The sequence below is a fragment of the Felis catus genome, chromosome F1 (genome assembly GCF_018350175.1).
Source record: "Felis catus isolate Fca126 chromosome F1, F.catus_Fca126_mat1.0, whole genome shotgun sequence".
In the NCBI taxonomy this organism is placed as follows: Eukaryota; Metazoa; Chordata; class Mammalia; order Carnivora; family Felidae; genus Felis; species Felis catus.
Window position 1 is genome coordinate 52,359,239 of NC_058384.1, and position 16,637 is coordinate 52,375,875.

Consider the following 16,637-nt stretch of genomic DNA (forward strand, 5'->3'; position numbering starts at 1 on the left):
ATAAACTTTTGTAAGAAGAATCTCTTTATTGGATAAGGTTAGCAAACTAATGCTGTCAGAGATTGTATTACACTATCCCTTGTGTATGCTTGTAGTGCGATTTTCAGAAAAGATCATTTCAGAGAAGTGAAGAATAAATCGCTGTATTCTCTCTCCAAAATCCTTTTCAAAATAGATTTGACAGTTGAGTGATTACATCTCTAATGGAGACTGTGATAGAATATGTGAGATTAAAAACTCTGCAGCCTTATCCATGAGGCACTGAACAAAAGGGGTCAACAGAAACACAGAGTCCCCCATATCAAACCCAGATAACTAATCAACTTAACTCTGCCCTCAATACATAGAGGTTAAGATCTGTGCCTGCCACAGTCTTTGTCGTTCAGGTTTCAAAACCCTATAGTTTTTCTTCCTATAAAGATCTTATCAATTTGATCAGGAACTTTGAGGCTAAAATTAATATCTGGATGTACGGTGGTATACTTGGGAAAATAAAACTTTCTGATTCTCTTTAAATTTCCAAAAAGGCTGTTACAAGGAAATGTGTGAGGAGTAGTATCTGTCTAGTTCTCATTTAATCTAGACTTTAAGATTTACAACCTAAGAGAAGATAACTAAATGGAGAAATGATCAAATACCAAATACTAATCTATGTTCTATTAGAATTTGCACATCCATGGACCTATTCCTACATTTTATCTTGTAGAATTGTTTGTGTTCAAAATAATGGGAAGCAAATATCTCGTATGGGTAAATAAAACATACCATCAACTATCTTCTGAAAAGATAGCCAAAAGATTCTATTTCCTACTTGAAGATTAACCATTCAACTAAATGGCTACCTTACAAAGAAATATTATTAGAAAATAGAATCGAGCTGAAGAAACGTGAATATACAGCAAAACTCTAAACTTAAAATATTTAAAAATGTTACTATCTGTTTGCTGTAGTGAGAGTTCGGATACTTTTATGATCATTTAAGTATTTTGGTGGCCAGAATACTGAAGTAGAGCTGTAATTATTTTCTTTAAAATGTTTATTTATTTTAGAGAGGGGGGAGGGAGAGAGAGAGATAGAGAGAACAAGTGGGGGACAGGCATAGAGAGAGGGAGACAGAGGATCTGAAGTGGCCTCCTCACTGACAGCAGAGAGTACAATGCAGGGCTTGAACCCACCAACTGTGAGATCATGACCTGAGCCAAAGTCAGATGCTTAACTGCCTGAGCCACCCAGGTGCTCCTAGAGCTTTAATTCTTTCTGACCATTTATGCCCCACTCATCCTCCCATTCTGCATAAGGTTTCTTCTCAGATTACAACGGAAGGCATGCACACTAATTACTCCCAATTTTGTCTTTCACTGTAGATATTAACCAAATATAGAATATCAGCCCTCTCAGGCTTCTTTCCACAAAAAAGGTATCTTTTCTCCCATAACAGCAGTATTTTCAAACAAAGATCATATCTCAGATTCATGTGAAACATTTATTTGTTTGTATGGTTATAAATTATAGGTGCCTAAACACTAGCTCAGACCTACCAAATCAGTACCTTGGACAGAGTGGGACTCAGCGTGTGTATTTTTCAACAATCCTTGGTTAAGAAATTGTGCTCTAGAGGGCAGAGATAATTATATGCTCTTCCTGGCAGTTGGGGTTTTCCTGCTGATGTTGTCTCTGTTGCTGCTTGCTCTGCTGCCTTAGCACTTCTTTTAATAACAGGTGTGGTAGGCCCACTGCTGGCAAAAGTAGAGACCAACACCAGCATTGTGGAGCTGGGCTCTTTCTTAATGCTGTGCTCTCTTCACACCATTAATTCTGGCCTGAGGCCAAAGAAGGAATCCTTTCTAAAGGTGGGATAATTTTCAAAACCAAAGAGCATCAATGCTCAGTCTTATGACTGAGTCTAAATTAGAGTCTAAATTCAGAGAATAAAACTCTATTTCACACTTATTAATAGCTGTTTGCTGGTATTCCCTATATTCCTTGCTTATACTAATATCATGCATTAGATTTACTCAAGAGAACAGGAAAGGAGACAAACTTCCAGCTGTGAGAGGCTGCCCTGGAAATGAAGCAAAAGCAAAGGTGGCTTAAAAAAGTCATAATGGGTAAGCACAACAGGAAGAGTGAGTCTAACAGTAGTAGCTGGTTACTGTAACTGGCATTTGTCATATTAATGATCACCTCTTGAACAGCATTTCCATAATTGGGGAAATTTCCATTGGTCCTGTCTCTCAGACGTAGAAACCAGAATTTGAGTTCTCAGGTTCCCTAGCAAATAAAAGGTGGATATGTGACTTAATACTTTTCCAATCATTCATACAATTTCATTCATAGTAACTGACTGGTGGCAAGGACTTTGTGCTGCAACTCCAGTGTTGCCACTATAGATGGTAATAAAGAATGAGAAGAACGTCAGGAGTTGTGTGATTGATTCACCTGCTGAGGCAGAAGTAGAAGTGGCTGAGAAGTGGCTTTGTAAAGATGAACACCTTTCATTTTCCGCTTGATGATGGAAAGCACAGCACCAGCAGTTTCCTCAAAAGGCTAGTTCTATGGTGGGATTTGACAACGGTTTCCAGAGGAAGAGAATCAGGATTATCCCGGTGAATTTTTTATCTATCAAGCTTTTCCTATTTTTTTAAACAAATCCTATTTTTTTGCATGAATTAGGCAAAGTGAATTTTCTTGTTGCAGCTAAGTTCCCAGAGCATACATAAGTAAGACTATACATGGTTGCAGGCAACATACCTTCCATTCATGGGAAGATTGCACTTTGTTTTCTGCTCGGGTCAATCCTGAAGACAGTAAGAATTTAGCTAGCGTGAGACTTTATCACATGGCATGCAGGGACAAAATAAATAAATTCCGTGTAACTGCTCTGAATAAAATACTTGTTGAAAGCAAAGCTGTAGGGGAACCAAGAGGCTATTCAGATAAATTGTATAAGAGTGAGAGATTGATTTCATGCTTTTAATTACGCAGGAGGGCTTGCAGAAAAGGAATGGTATATGCAAAATCCAAAATTTTCAGATCAAGCCATAGTCTGAGAACCATGAAATTTGTATAAGCATTATAAAGAATCTTAATATTTGCTGCCAAAGCATTAACGTAGCCAAAAAAGTAAATTCAACATTTGCTTTTGTGAATTTTTGGAATTCAATATTTTTTTATTTAAACCTTAACCAGATTTCTTAATGGAAAGCTAGGTTGTTGCTAAGAAAGAATATAACTCTATGGATTCTAATGGAATGGAATAAAGACATATGGGAAGATTCAGATGATTCAAATGACTCGCATTCTCCTGGATCCACAACTTCACTGACTCTCCATTGCTAACCTCCTCCTCTGCACAATGAAGATATTTCTGCCTTGTTTTAAGACCCTTTAAAACAAAACAAAAACCTACCTGAGACTGTTACCTGGCAAGAGGAATCCAATCCTGATGTCCACCCTCAAAATGTCATCTTGCTAGACTTACAAATAGAGTCAAATCCCAGTATGAGCTTCGTGTGAGGGAGGGAGCACTTTATAAAGCAAATTAAGAAAAGGTTTTCACAGCAATATACATAATTGCAAGATTTTTCAAATTGGTTAGCTGCAGATTTGTGGAATACACGTGGTTCTGGGAACATAAAGGGGAGAGGTGCAGTTTCAGATATGATCAATTTGCTGATATAGATGCAGCTATCAGACATTCTAAATTCAAAGTGTTAACACAAAGGTCTGAAAGTAATTGATTGTTAACAATTTCTTGACTGAAAAGTGGACCAGTGTGTGACTTTGCTAAATAAAACTAAAATGCCAGATTCCTTCATGTTATGTGGAGAGGTAGAAATGTTAGAATGGATGTATTACGTGTGACTTTCTCTGCCAGCACTCAACTATTGCCTGCAGGAAGCCACAGAAAATATTTTCATTAAAAAGACGTTGAGAAATACCACAAAGAATGAAACACCAGTATCTTAAAAGTACTGTGGTGTTTGTTCTCTTTAAGCAAGATAGATGGATAATGACATTCCCACTGAAAAGGATTCTTAAGAACAATTAGAAGAGTTTAACTTAGGAGATAAAGTGTGGTGAGTCAGAGTAATAACTAGCAGGAACATTTGGACATGTGTAGTTGATCAAGGAGTCTCTAGGATAAAGATAGACAGTCAGACATTGAACTGTTAATCTTTACCTCTTCCCCAAATAAACATAAATACATAAACAAAAAGCTTTCTCTAGTAAATGGAAACCCTATTCAAGCCATCAAGATAGTCATAATTTTTAATTTAATTTTCTGATGTAAGTCAATCACAGAATAAAAATGCAAAAAAAGAATTTTGATTTCAATTCTGATGTGGACTGAACAAACTCCTAAATAATACATGGGCCAAAGAAGAAATCTCAAAAGAAGTTAAAAATACTTGAGGCAAATTTAAGTGAATTACAAGCTGTCAAAATTTGTGGGATGCAGCAAAAGTAGTGTTTACAGGGAAATGTATAGCATTGAATGCATATATTAGAAAAGAAGAAGGTTCTCAAATCAATAACCTAACTGTGCACTTCAAGAAGCTATAAAACAAAATAACAATGTAAGCCTAAAGCAAGCAGAAGAAGAGAAATAGTAATTAGACCAGAAATAAATTAAATTGAAAACCAGGGAATCAATAGAAAAAAAATCAATGAAATCAAAGTAGTTTCTTTGAAAAGATAAGTGAGATTTGAAATAATCTAGCCAGGCTAACAAAGAATAATAATAATTTTAAAAAAAGAAGACAAAAGTTACTAAAATCATAAATGAAAAAGGATTATCACCATGTATCCTTTTGATATTAAAAGTATAATAAGGGTAAGTTATGAAATCTTTATGGCCATAAATTTGATAACTTAGTGGAAAGGGACCAATTCCCTGATAAACACACACACAAAAGCCAGAAACTCCCAAAACTCACCTAAGGAGAAATGCATAATTTGAAAAGGCCTATATCTATTAAAAAACTGAGTCAATAATTAATAACTTCCAAAAGAGAAAACATCAGGTACAGATAGTTTTCCTGATGAGTTTTATCAAACATATAAAGAAGAAGTTATACCAATTCTCTATAATTTTACCCAGAAAATGGAAGCAGAGAACCACTGTCCAACTTGTTCAATTAGGTCAGCATAAACCTAATACCAAGTGAGATAAAGACATTATAAGAAAGGAAAACTGCAAAACAAAATTTCTCAAAAAACATCGAGGCAAAAATCCTCAAAAAAATATTAACAAATCAAGTCCAATAATGTGTGAAGATTATACTCTACCCCTAGTGGGATTTATTTAAGGCATATAAGACTGGTTTCAACATTCGAAAATCAATTAATGTGATCCACAATGGCTTAAAAATCATCTTAATTGATGCCAAAAAATTATTCTACAAAACCCAACACCCACAGTAATAAAAACACTCCGCAAAGTACACATGGAAAGGAAGTTCCTTAATTTTGGATTTGACAATGAGTTTGTAGATACAACACCAAAAGAATATTCCATTTGAAAAAATTGATATTTTGAATGTACTAAAATTGAAAACCACTTTTTGAAATACACAAAGAGCCTCTCTAGAAGACAGCACAGACATTTTTGTATAAAAACAAACAAACAAACAAACAACAAACAAAACCCAAACCATATTCTCAGTTTGTGCTCCTTGATATTTACCCAAATGAGTTGAAAATTTATGTCACCACAAAACGCTACACATCAGTATCTTTAGAAACTTTATTCATGACTGAAAAAATCAGAAGATTTCCTTCAATAGATGAATAATTAAACAAATTATATGTCCACATAATACAATATTATTATAAAATACAATGAAATGAACTTTCCAGCCATGAAACACGTGGAAGAACCGTAAATGCATATTGCTAAGTGAAAGAAGAGAGTCTAAACAGTCTACATGCTATATCATTCCAATTATATAAAAAATACAAAGTAAACCTAAAAAGACAGTGAGATCAATGACTACCAAGGGTTTAGCATAGTGGGAGAAAGGAAGACTAGGGGGAACTGAAAGGATTTTTAAACCGGTGAAACTATTTTGTACAATAGTGTAATGGTGGATACATGACACGAATCATTTGTTAAAACTCATATTACATTACAACACAAAGAGTAAGCCCCAATGTAAACTAGAGCCTTTGGTTAATAATAATGTGTCAATGTTGATTCATCAATTGTATAGATGTACTACACTAATGTGTTCAAAGGAAGTATATGGGAACTCTGCATTCCATTCAATTTTTCTTTTAGGTTTCTAAAACTGCTCTAAAAAATAAAGCTTATTAATTTAAAAAAGCATCAAGCACAAAAAGACAGGAGATAGATTTAGTTTAAATTGCTATATAAGAAGCCCCACTCATGTGTGGAATTTGAGAAACAAAACAAATGAATAAAGGGGGAAAAAGGGAGACAAACCAAAAAATAGACTCTTAACTATAGAAAACAGATGGTTAGCAGAGGGGAGGTAGGTGGGGGGTTGGATGAAATAGATGAAGGGGATTAAAAGTACACTTATCTTGGGGCATCGGGATGGCTCAGTGGGTTAAGCTTCTGACTTTGGCTCAGGTCATGATCTTGTGGTTCCTGATTTCTAGTCCCGCCTCTGGCTCTGTGCTGACAGCTCCCAGCCTGGGGTCTACTTTGGATTCTGTGTCTCTCTTTTTCCCAGTCCCTTCCCCACTCCTACTCTATTTCTCAAAAATAAATAAAAATTAAAAAAAAAGATTACACTGATCTTGATGAGTACTGAGTATTGTATAGAATTGTCAAATCATATATAGAATTGTCAAATCACTATATTGTACACCTGAAACTACCATAATACTAAAAATTAACTATATTGGAGTTAAAATAAAATAAAAATTATAATTAAAAACTAAAATAGTCATTACATTCATGAAATAAATTTGACTTAGTTATGTAAAAAAACAAAAACAAAAGAAGCCGGTCTAAAAAGTCTACATAGTATATGACTGTATTCATAGGACTTTCTGGAAGTTAAGACTTATAGAGATAGCAAAGAATGCCAGGGCTTTGGGTGATTGTGGGAAAGATGAGTAGGTGAAGCACAAGAGATTTTTTAGGCTGGTGAAACTGTTCTCCATGATATTGTAACCGTGAAATATGACATTATACATTTGTTAGACTCATGGAAATTTATAGCACAAAGAGTGAAACTTAACGTATGCAAATTTAAAAGAATCATTTAGGAGTTCAGGGAATCCCAGTAAAGAATATAGACTTTGACAAGAGAATTTAACTGTATTACAAATGTATGAAACACCTCACTGAAGTAGGTGGAAGAAAGGTGCTGACCTCAGTAATCTTAGAAATGAATTGAGTCTGTAAGTTAAAAGCAAAGGGAACTGAACATACGCACTTTGCTCTAGCTGATAAAGTATCCCAAGGGCATATGGGTTAATGATTTTGATACCACTATGTAAGTAGACTGGAACTGAAAACTTAAGCAATGTGAGCCAGCATTCTTAACTTTCCCAGTGAGAGTTTACAGATAAGCAAGAGAATAGAATGATCCATGATTTTGGGTTAAAGTTGAAGACATGAGTGTGAACTCATGTTATTTTAATACAGATACAGATGGGAAATTTAGATGTTTATAGATATGTGTATATATATATATAAGTTCATATACACATACGAGAGGGTCTGAATGAAACAATATCTGTGTAGCATTGAGCATACCTATCACAAAAGTTGGGTAAACAAATAAGACCCTCACAAGATACTCCCCAGTGTTTATCTTTAGTTTATATCAAGGTTTCAATATTTATTCAAGTAAAGGCTAGGAAATGCCCCTTATGCAGGTATTCCATACACATTTATTTCAAAGAATAAGTTTTGAATCATGGTACTGAAATTAGACCACACATCAATAAATAATAATAATAATAATAATAATAATAATAATAGAATTTCTAGAGGTAATAAGGCTCAATAATTTTATGTGCCAAGCACTGTGTTACTCGCAACAAGAATTAGGGTGAAAAGCAAAAAAAAAATCTTACCCTTATCTAGTTTAAAATAACTTGTCTCTAGAGGAGATAAGAATACACACATATAAAAAAATACAGTAAAGTGGTAAGTTAATAGTCTTAAGGAAATACAGTAAAAACACTATGGAAGAACAAAATAGATATAAATTATCTTCAGAAAAAGGAATCAAAGCAGTCTTCATTAACAGTATTACTTTATCTGGAATTTGATGGAGCAGTTAAGAATGAGTAATATCAAGCTTGAAAATTTATTTTCCATCTTGAACGTGCTTACATCATCATTTTTATTGTGTTACATATTACATTAAAAGCCTTCTTTGTCAGAACAAAATTAATGTATCAAGGTGTTTTGTTTTTGATTTATGACACGATTCATTGTGTAACATTTAAAATTTGCAAACCAAGCTACCCCAAACTTAGTGGCCAAAAAAATACCTTTCATTTACTTCAGTATTCTGTTGATTGGTTCTGTGCTTCTGACCTGACCCATCCTGGGTGCTGGGCTGTGCTGTCTCACGTATTCATGGTCAGCTGGTAAATGGCTGGTGTTTGAATGATATAGGGTGACCTCACTGTGTCCAGCGACTGGCAAGACTATGAGTCAAGGCATCTTAATTCTCTTCCATCTGGTCTCTTATCCACACCTGTAGGCTAGTTTGACATTATTCACATGATAGTTTTAAGAGCGTGGGCAATGAAAGAGGGTGGTGCCATTGCACAAGTATTTTGTATGCCACTGCTTACATCACAATTGCTAATATCTCATTGACCAAAGCAAGTCACATGGACAGGTCAGAATTTAAGGGGTGGAGAAATAGACCTCACCTCTAGATAGGAAAAACTGTCACACTGCAAAGGACATGAACATAGGGATAGGAAGATTTTGTGCCATTTTTGCAATGTCATCACACATGATTTCTTAGAAAATAATTACTGAATAGAATATTGCAAAGTTGGACCTGTATGTGGTTTATATGCTAACATTTACTCTTGAAAATATAACAAAAGGACACTGAGACTTTTAGAGATATCATGAAAAATAAATATGGCAAATCTCTATAATAAATGGGATAACATGCTGTTTGTGAAAAAATTACTTGATCATGATTAAATTCACCTTATATATATCACCTTATATCTTATATGTATAAAATATGTATAAAGTATAAAAACACCAAAGTTAAAGGCAAACAAGATAATTAATACATTAATAATACATTCATTCACTTAAATCTTGTTGACCCTTCTCTATGTGTCTATGTTCATGTATTGTCAAAGTGCTTAGTTAAGTTTGACTCGTGGTATGGAAATTCTAGAAAGCCTTCTGCTCACTGTATTGTGTTGTAATTTGAGATCTAGAATCTTTTTTTAGTTTTTATTTAAATTCCAGTTAGCATACAGTGTAATATATTAGTTTCAGGTGTACAATATAGAGTGATTCAACACTTCCATGCAAACCCAGTGCTAATCACAGGAAGTGGCCTCCTTAATCCCCATCACGGATTTAACCCATCCCACCACCCACCTCCCCTCTGGTAACCCTCAGTTTGTTCTCTATAATTAAGAGTGTGTTTCTTGGTTTGCCTCTCTCTCATATATGTATGTATATGTATGTATATATGAGAGAGACACACATATACATTTCATATATATCATATATATCTTATATGTTTATAGCAGCATTATCTACAATAGCCAAATTATGGAAACAGCCCAACTGTCCATCAACTGATGAATGGATAAAGAAGATGTAATTGGATTGTTTCCATAATTTGGCTATTGTAGTTATAATGCTGCTATAAAAATTGGGGTGCATGTATTCCTTTGAATTTGTGTTTTTGTATTCCTTGGGCAAATACTTAGTGGGGCAATTGCTGGATCATAGGGTAGTTCTATTTTTAACTTTTTGTGGAAGCCCGATGTGGTTTTTCACAGTGGCATTCCCACCAACAGTGCACAAGGATTCCTTTGTCTCCGCATTGTCACCAATACCTGCTGTTTCTTGTGTTGTTGATTTTAGCCATTCTGTAGGTATAAGGTGGTTTTGAATTTTATTTCCCTGACAATAAGTGATGGTAAGCATCTTTTTATATGTCTGTTAGCCATCTGTATGTCTTTGGGAAAATGTATGTTCATGCCTTTTGCCTATTTTAATTGGATTATTCATTTTTGGGGTGTTGAATAAGTTCTTTATATATTTTGGATACTATTTATCAGATACGTCATTTGCAAATATCTTCTCCCATATCTGTACATTGTCTTTTACTTTTGTTGGTTGTTTCCTTGATTGTGCAGAAATTTTTTATCCCAATGAAGTCCCAATAGTTTACATTTGCTTTTGTTTCCCATGCCTCAAGAGAGATATCTAGAAGGAGGTTGCTATAGCTGATGTCAAAGAGTTTACTATCTGTGTTCTCCTCTATGATTTGTATGACTCAGGTCTCACATTTAGGTCTTTAATACATTTATAATTTATTTTTGTGTATGGTGTAAGAAAGTGGTCCAGTTTCATTGTTTGGCATGTTTCATGTCCCAACATGATTTGTTGAAGAGACTGTCTTTTTCCCATTGGATATTCTTTTCTCTTTGTCAAAGATTAATTGACACCTATAGTTGTGGGTCATTTCTAGGTTTTTTATTCTGTTCCATTGATCTATGTGTCTATTTATGTACCACTACCTACTATTTTGATAACTACAGCTTTGTAATATAACTTGAAGTCTGGAATTGTGATGCCTCCAGCTTTGCTTTTCTTTTTTAAGAGTGCTTCAACTATTTGAGGTCTTCTGTAGTTCCATATGAATTTTAGGATTGTTTATTCTAGCTCTGTGAAAAATTTATGTTGGTATTTTGATAGGATTGCATTAAATGTTTAGATTGATTTGGGTAGTAAGGACATTTTAACAATATCTGTTATTCCAATCTGTGTGGGCTCCAGAATCTTGACTCTTAGCATCAGGTCTAATGTCAGCATTTCATAGTCCATCTAGAGGATTTTTTAAATTCATACTAGATGAAAGTACACAGGATTGGTTGGAGGTGATAGAACCTAATCTATTACAACTTTTAGTTCATAATATAGCTATATATGACAAAACCCAGGTATGTAATATGTTCTAGTAAGCATCTCTAATTCTTCCTGCTGAAGTTTGGCTGTGGGGATAGTGTCTCCTGTTCAGTCTGAATTCACTTACTGGTGTTCTGTATTGCTCTCAACCCAATCAGTTGCTCTTGAATGTATTTATCTGAAAGATCATTCTTACTTGGTGTTTTTCGTTCTTTCTTTCTTTCTTTCTTTCTTTCTTTCTTTCTTGTCTTTGCACTCAAAGTATGTTCTTCCTTTCTTTCTCTCATGTCTTTGCACTCATTCAAAGTATGTTCTATAAAAATTGGGTATTGATCATTTGCAGGCTATGAAAGGGTCTATTTCCTTCCAATGTGTTATGTAAAATGTTGCTGGTGGCCATATATCTCAGTGTTCTACAAACTTTTGAACACACTCCTTTTTAGCAAAAAAGTTTCTAAGACATGTGTATTTCTTCATTTTTAAATTGTATATGTATATTCTACTGTTATTAGCTAATATCCCTAGGAACACTATAAACTTGGAGTGTAGTTCAATAATTATGATTTTAGATATAATTCCTTTTCCCCATAATCTTCTTGATTATTTTGTATGTTTTGGCTTATTTCTTGGCATCATTATTGTTGCCACCGTGCAAAAAGAGGGTTGGATTAGGTACAGGAAAGTGAATATGTTGCCATTTTTTCATTTTTATTTTATTTTATTTTATTTTATTTTACTTTATTTTTTAACATTTTTAAAATTTTACTTTTTTTTTTAATTTTTTTTCAACGTTTATTTATTTTTGGGACAGAGAGAAACAGAGCATGAACGGGGGAGGGGCAGAGAGAGAGGGAGACACAGAATCGGAAACAGGCTCCAGGCTCTGAGCCATCAGCCCAGAGCCCGACGCGGGGCTCGAACTCACCGACCGCAAGACCGTGACCTGGCTGAAGTCGGACGCTTAACCGACTGCGCCACCCAGGCGCCCCAAATTTTACTTTTTGAGAGACAGCGAAAGACAGAGCACGAGCAGGGGACAGTCAGAGAGAGAGGGAGACACAGAATCTGAAGTAGGTTCCAGGCTCTAGGCTGTCAGCACAGAGCCCAATGCAGGGCTCAGACTCACAAGCTGTGAGATCATGACCTGATCCGAAGTTGGACACTCAACCAATTGAGCCACCCAGGTGCCCCCATTTTTTCATTTTTAATACTTGGAACAATCGTTTCTTCCCATAAATTTTTCAAGCCACATGTTTATTTTTTAGGATCACTTCAATTAGAATCATTCTGATAAGTTTGGAAAATTTATGACATTTAAAAAAATCTTTGTAGAAATAGTAACTCCTACTCAACACTTGAGTTGAATTTATAAATGCAAGCAATTATTATCAACACTAATTTTTGAACACCTACCATACGTCTAACATATTTTATCTTGTTCTTGTCTAAGCTCAATCCTATGTAGCAAGAATTAGTCATACTTTTGCAAACAAAGAAATAGAACTTGAGAAGAGATGATACACTTAACAAAGCATGCAAGCTAGTAAAGTCATACTGTAGCAGAGCTGGAATTTGGATCTGGACCTCTCTGAATAAGGAAATCACTGTTTTTTACATTATACTGACAATGATTTGTGTAAAGTCTTTTAACAATATTACTGTAGACAGCTTCATTCCCAGATATAGTTAGAAACATGTGAGACATTAGGGGCTACAGGAAAAAAAAAATAACAACAGCCTGAAGAAGCACTATCTAAGGAGGAGTTGGACAAATAAATATGTACAATAAATGTAATATAGTAAACAATTATAAAGAGATAAGTCCTAAATAAAATGAAGCCACTCAAGATTGGTGTTTAATCCAATAAAGAATTAAAAAATAGTGCAGTGAATATGGGCAACAAAGCATTCCAAGAAGATGGAAAGACACATGAATTACAATTAGGGCTGTGAGTGTACTATGTAGAATTTATCTACTTCAAGTATTTCAGTAGGACTCTAACGGGGGTTTCAAGGTGAAAACAAGCAACAGATAAGGTTGGAAAGAATAGAGGCCAGTTCATAAAGAACCTTCTATGGGATACTAAGATTATGTGATCTTATCTTAAATTGTCCTGAAAGCCATTGAAGGATTTTAAGTAAGAAGTTACTTCATCAGATTATTTCTTTTAGAAGGATCACTGTGTACAGTAATGTGAAGATTGTATCAGAGCAGAAAAACAAGTTAGGAGATATTTTAGAAACCCCAGCTAGATGTCTTCTATGGCAGGGGAATGATTTCTGAAGAATGAATAAAATGGAATAAATCAAGGAGATAGAATATTTTTTAAAAATGAACCCTATATAAATATTTTTAAAAACAAGGATATAGATAGAACCAGAGAATATAGGGAAAGAGTAATGTTTGATTAAATTTTATGATGGGAAATATTACACTTGAAGTGTCTAAAAGATATTTAAATGTAGAACAATATTTAAAGGAATGAATGAATAAATGAATGAATGAATGAATGAATGAACAAGATGCCTAATAAACAGTCAGACGTATATGCCAGGATTCTATAGAATGTTCTAAGCTTCAAAAAGTTTTGGTGTTATTAACTTATTGGTGGCATTTCAGTTAATTAGAGTAGGAGAAATTATCAAGGGAAATTTTGAGTACTTACTATGTGTCAGGTACTATTTTAACCACTATATATATATGTATGTATATATACATACATACATATATACATACATATATATATGTATATATATCTAGCTTTCCCTCTTCCTCTCCTCTCTCTCTCTCTCAATATATATATTGAAATATATATATGTATATAAATATATATATTTCCTCATTTAATTCTATGACAAACCCTATAATTTCATAGATGGAAAAACAGAAAAATGAAGCTGATACTTATATAGACAAAAGCCACTGAAATAGTTCTTTGTCTCTTTTCATAACTGAGTAAATTTAAATTCTGGATATAATGAACATACTATCATGGATAATTTGACCTGGGCTTAGCTTCTTGGAGGACTTACAATCTTCCGATGAAATAATCAATTTATAGGAGTTGTGACACTGGAAAAATATTTTAACCTGGAAGTTACTGTTAATGGTCAGTATGCTGATTTTTATTTGTTTTACTGTATTTTATTATTGATAATAAGATTTTGTTCACAAATTCTATAAATATATTCTGCCTATTGAGATATAGAAATGCGTAGATAGTTGAATAAATTTCAACATGATATACAGAGAGTTGTTTTTACTACCATTGTTATAACCTCTAAGGATCTATGGGGATAATTTCTGTCATTTGATATTTGGTTCACTGAACATATATAATTACAAAATTAATGGGTAAGAGGAAGAGAAAGCAAGGGGCAAAGATTGCCACTAGAAGCCAACTCAAGAGCAGTAGATGTCACAACTGATGGGTATAAAGTTAGAAAATAAAAACAACAGAAGAGCAGACTCTAGCCCCACAAATGAGTCTTCTCTCAAAGTAGAATTACCCCATGATAATGGAAAAGAAAATGCTGTAGTCCCATGGTTCTCATCTAGGGGGACATTGCCCCATAGGGGACAGATGTCAATGTGTGGAGACATTTCTGATGGTCATGAACAAGGCAATGGGGTACAACTAATATTTACTGAGTAGAGTCCAGAGATGAGGGCAAACATCCTACGGTACACAGGACAGCTCCCACAACAAATAATTTTTCCATCCCAACTGTCAAGAGCTCTGCTATTGAGAAACCCTTTATAGTCCAAAGATACAATTCAAAAATAATTTGAGTAACTGTTCTGTCAAAATAAATGATGTCATCAAGATTTTTTAGGCAAAAAATATAGTTGCTTTTGAAATTTTATCTTAATCCCTTGTGAGTTATATACACCGCCCCCCACATATAGATCATTAGAAATTAATAGAAATGAAACCATCAGATGATACACTAATGGTGAAGATAGTTTCTGCCTGCAACAAAAATGATTTTATTATTTTGTTAAATCAGAATTTTTAAGTGAGTTTAGAAAATAACTTTGAAGACGATGATGTCAGGAACTATTTATATCTTCTTTTATTAAGAACTAAAATGACTACAAAGGACTGCAATTCAATAAGTACAGTGGTATGTGTATGAGAAATAATTACAGTACAACTTACTTGTTTAAGTCAGTAAAGTAATTATATTCTGAAAGTTTCTTTGTTGTTTTTCTTCCAAGTCCAGCTATTTATTTCCACTCAGAAAGAAACTTCTCTCTGTTCCCCCGTGCCGTATCTCAAAAAACAAAAACATTGCAGGACACCAGCCCCAAATGATGGTTTCCTTTTTAAACTTTTTAAAAATGCTTTTTGAAAATAGTGTGTTTCTTTTACTTGTTTAATCGGCGTGTTTCTTTGCAGTCTGCAAATAATGGGGAAATGAGCAGAAGGATAATTGTTTTTTGCGCGTGGTTATTGAATTATTGTAATTATTAATTACAAATAAAATCACACTATTAATTATTGAAGCATCTGTTCCTGGGTTGGCAGTTTTAGGCTGAGGGAACTATTGCTGCCAGGAGGAGGTCCATGGTGAAGTATAAGTGCACGTGCTTCTTCAGGCAGGACCATTGTGGTATAATAATGAAATAGTCCAGGTGCCAAGATGGGGAGGGGCAGCCTGGGAACAATATTCAGACAACAAAACTGTATTGTTTCTAATATTTAAGCTCCTTTAAAAAAAGTAAAACTACAGAGATTAGACTGCTTTAAATATATTCTTTTTTAAAGGTTTATTTATTTATTTTGAGAGAAAGAGAGCATGTGAGTTGGGGGGGGAGCGGGGGCAGAGAGAGAGAATGAGAATCCAAAGGAGGCTCTGCACTGTCAGTGCTCCAATGTGGAGCTAAAACTCACCAACTGTGAGATCATGACCTGAGCTGAAATCCAGAGCCTGACACTTAATTTACTGAGCCACCCAGGTGCCCCTAAATATAGTCTTAACTTTAAAAAGAGACTGAGCTATGATCATATTAAAACACTGAGTACTCTTGTTATGTATGGATGTTCTACATATGTAAATATGTATGTATGTATCTATCTATCATCATCATCTATTGTATATCTATCTGTCCGTCCATCCATCCATCCATCCATCCATCCCTCCATCTATATATTTTTGCTTTTAAGCACACAAATGAGAAACTGCAATTACTTCCATTTTTTTTTTCTTAAACTCTGGAAACTACAGAACTTTTTTTTTAATCGCTCTGCTTTTTACTTGGTTTACATGCCGTTGGAGTTATAAGGGATGAAGGGAGGTTTATGTGACTAGAGAAACAAAGAATCACCTGTTTTGTTTGTGCTAGTAAGAAAAAATATCTGAAATGACTTACATAGAAAAAATAAACAAAATTACTGTCTTTTCAAGTAATATATTTCTTTTAAATAAAACTTACCTCTATTTTCTAAAGTAGTGATAATGAAGAATCTCTTCCTTAGTGATTAAAATATACAGAAATTTTACATAATCTATACCAAAA

The 16,637-nt window shown here is 34.2% G+C and overlaps 2 long non-coding RNA genes across 2 annotated transcripts in view; one reads left to right on the forward strand and one right to left on the reverse strand.

The window, feature by feature from the left end:
* LOC123382846 overlaps window positions 1-16,637 on the forward strand; it is a 123,737-nt gene that overhangs the window by 77,955 nt on the left and 29,145 nt on the right. The gene's annotated exons all lie outside the window — the stretch shown is intronic.
* Window positions 1,465-8,751, reverse strand: LOC109495463. Its single transcript, XR_006591914.1, has 2 exons — window positions 8,482-8,751; window positions 1,465-2,271 (listed from the first exon to the last, which is right to left on the reverse strand). It is a non-coding gene; the product is annotated as an uncharacterized LOC109495463 (long non-coding RNA).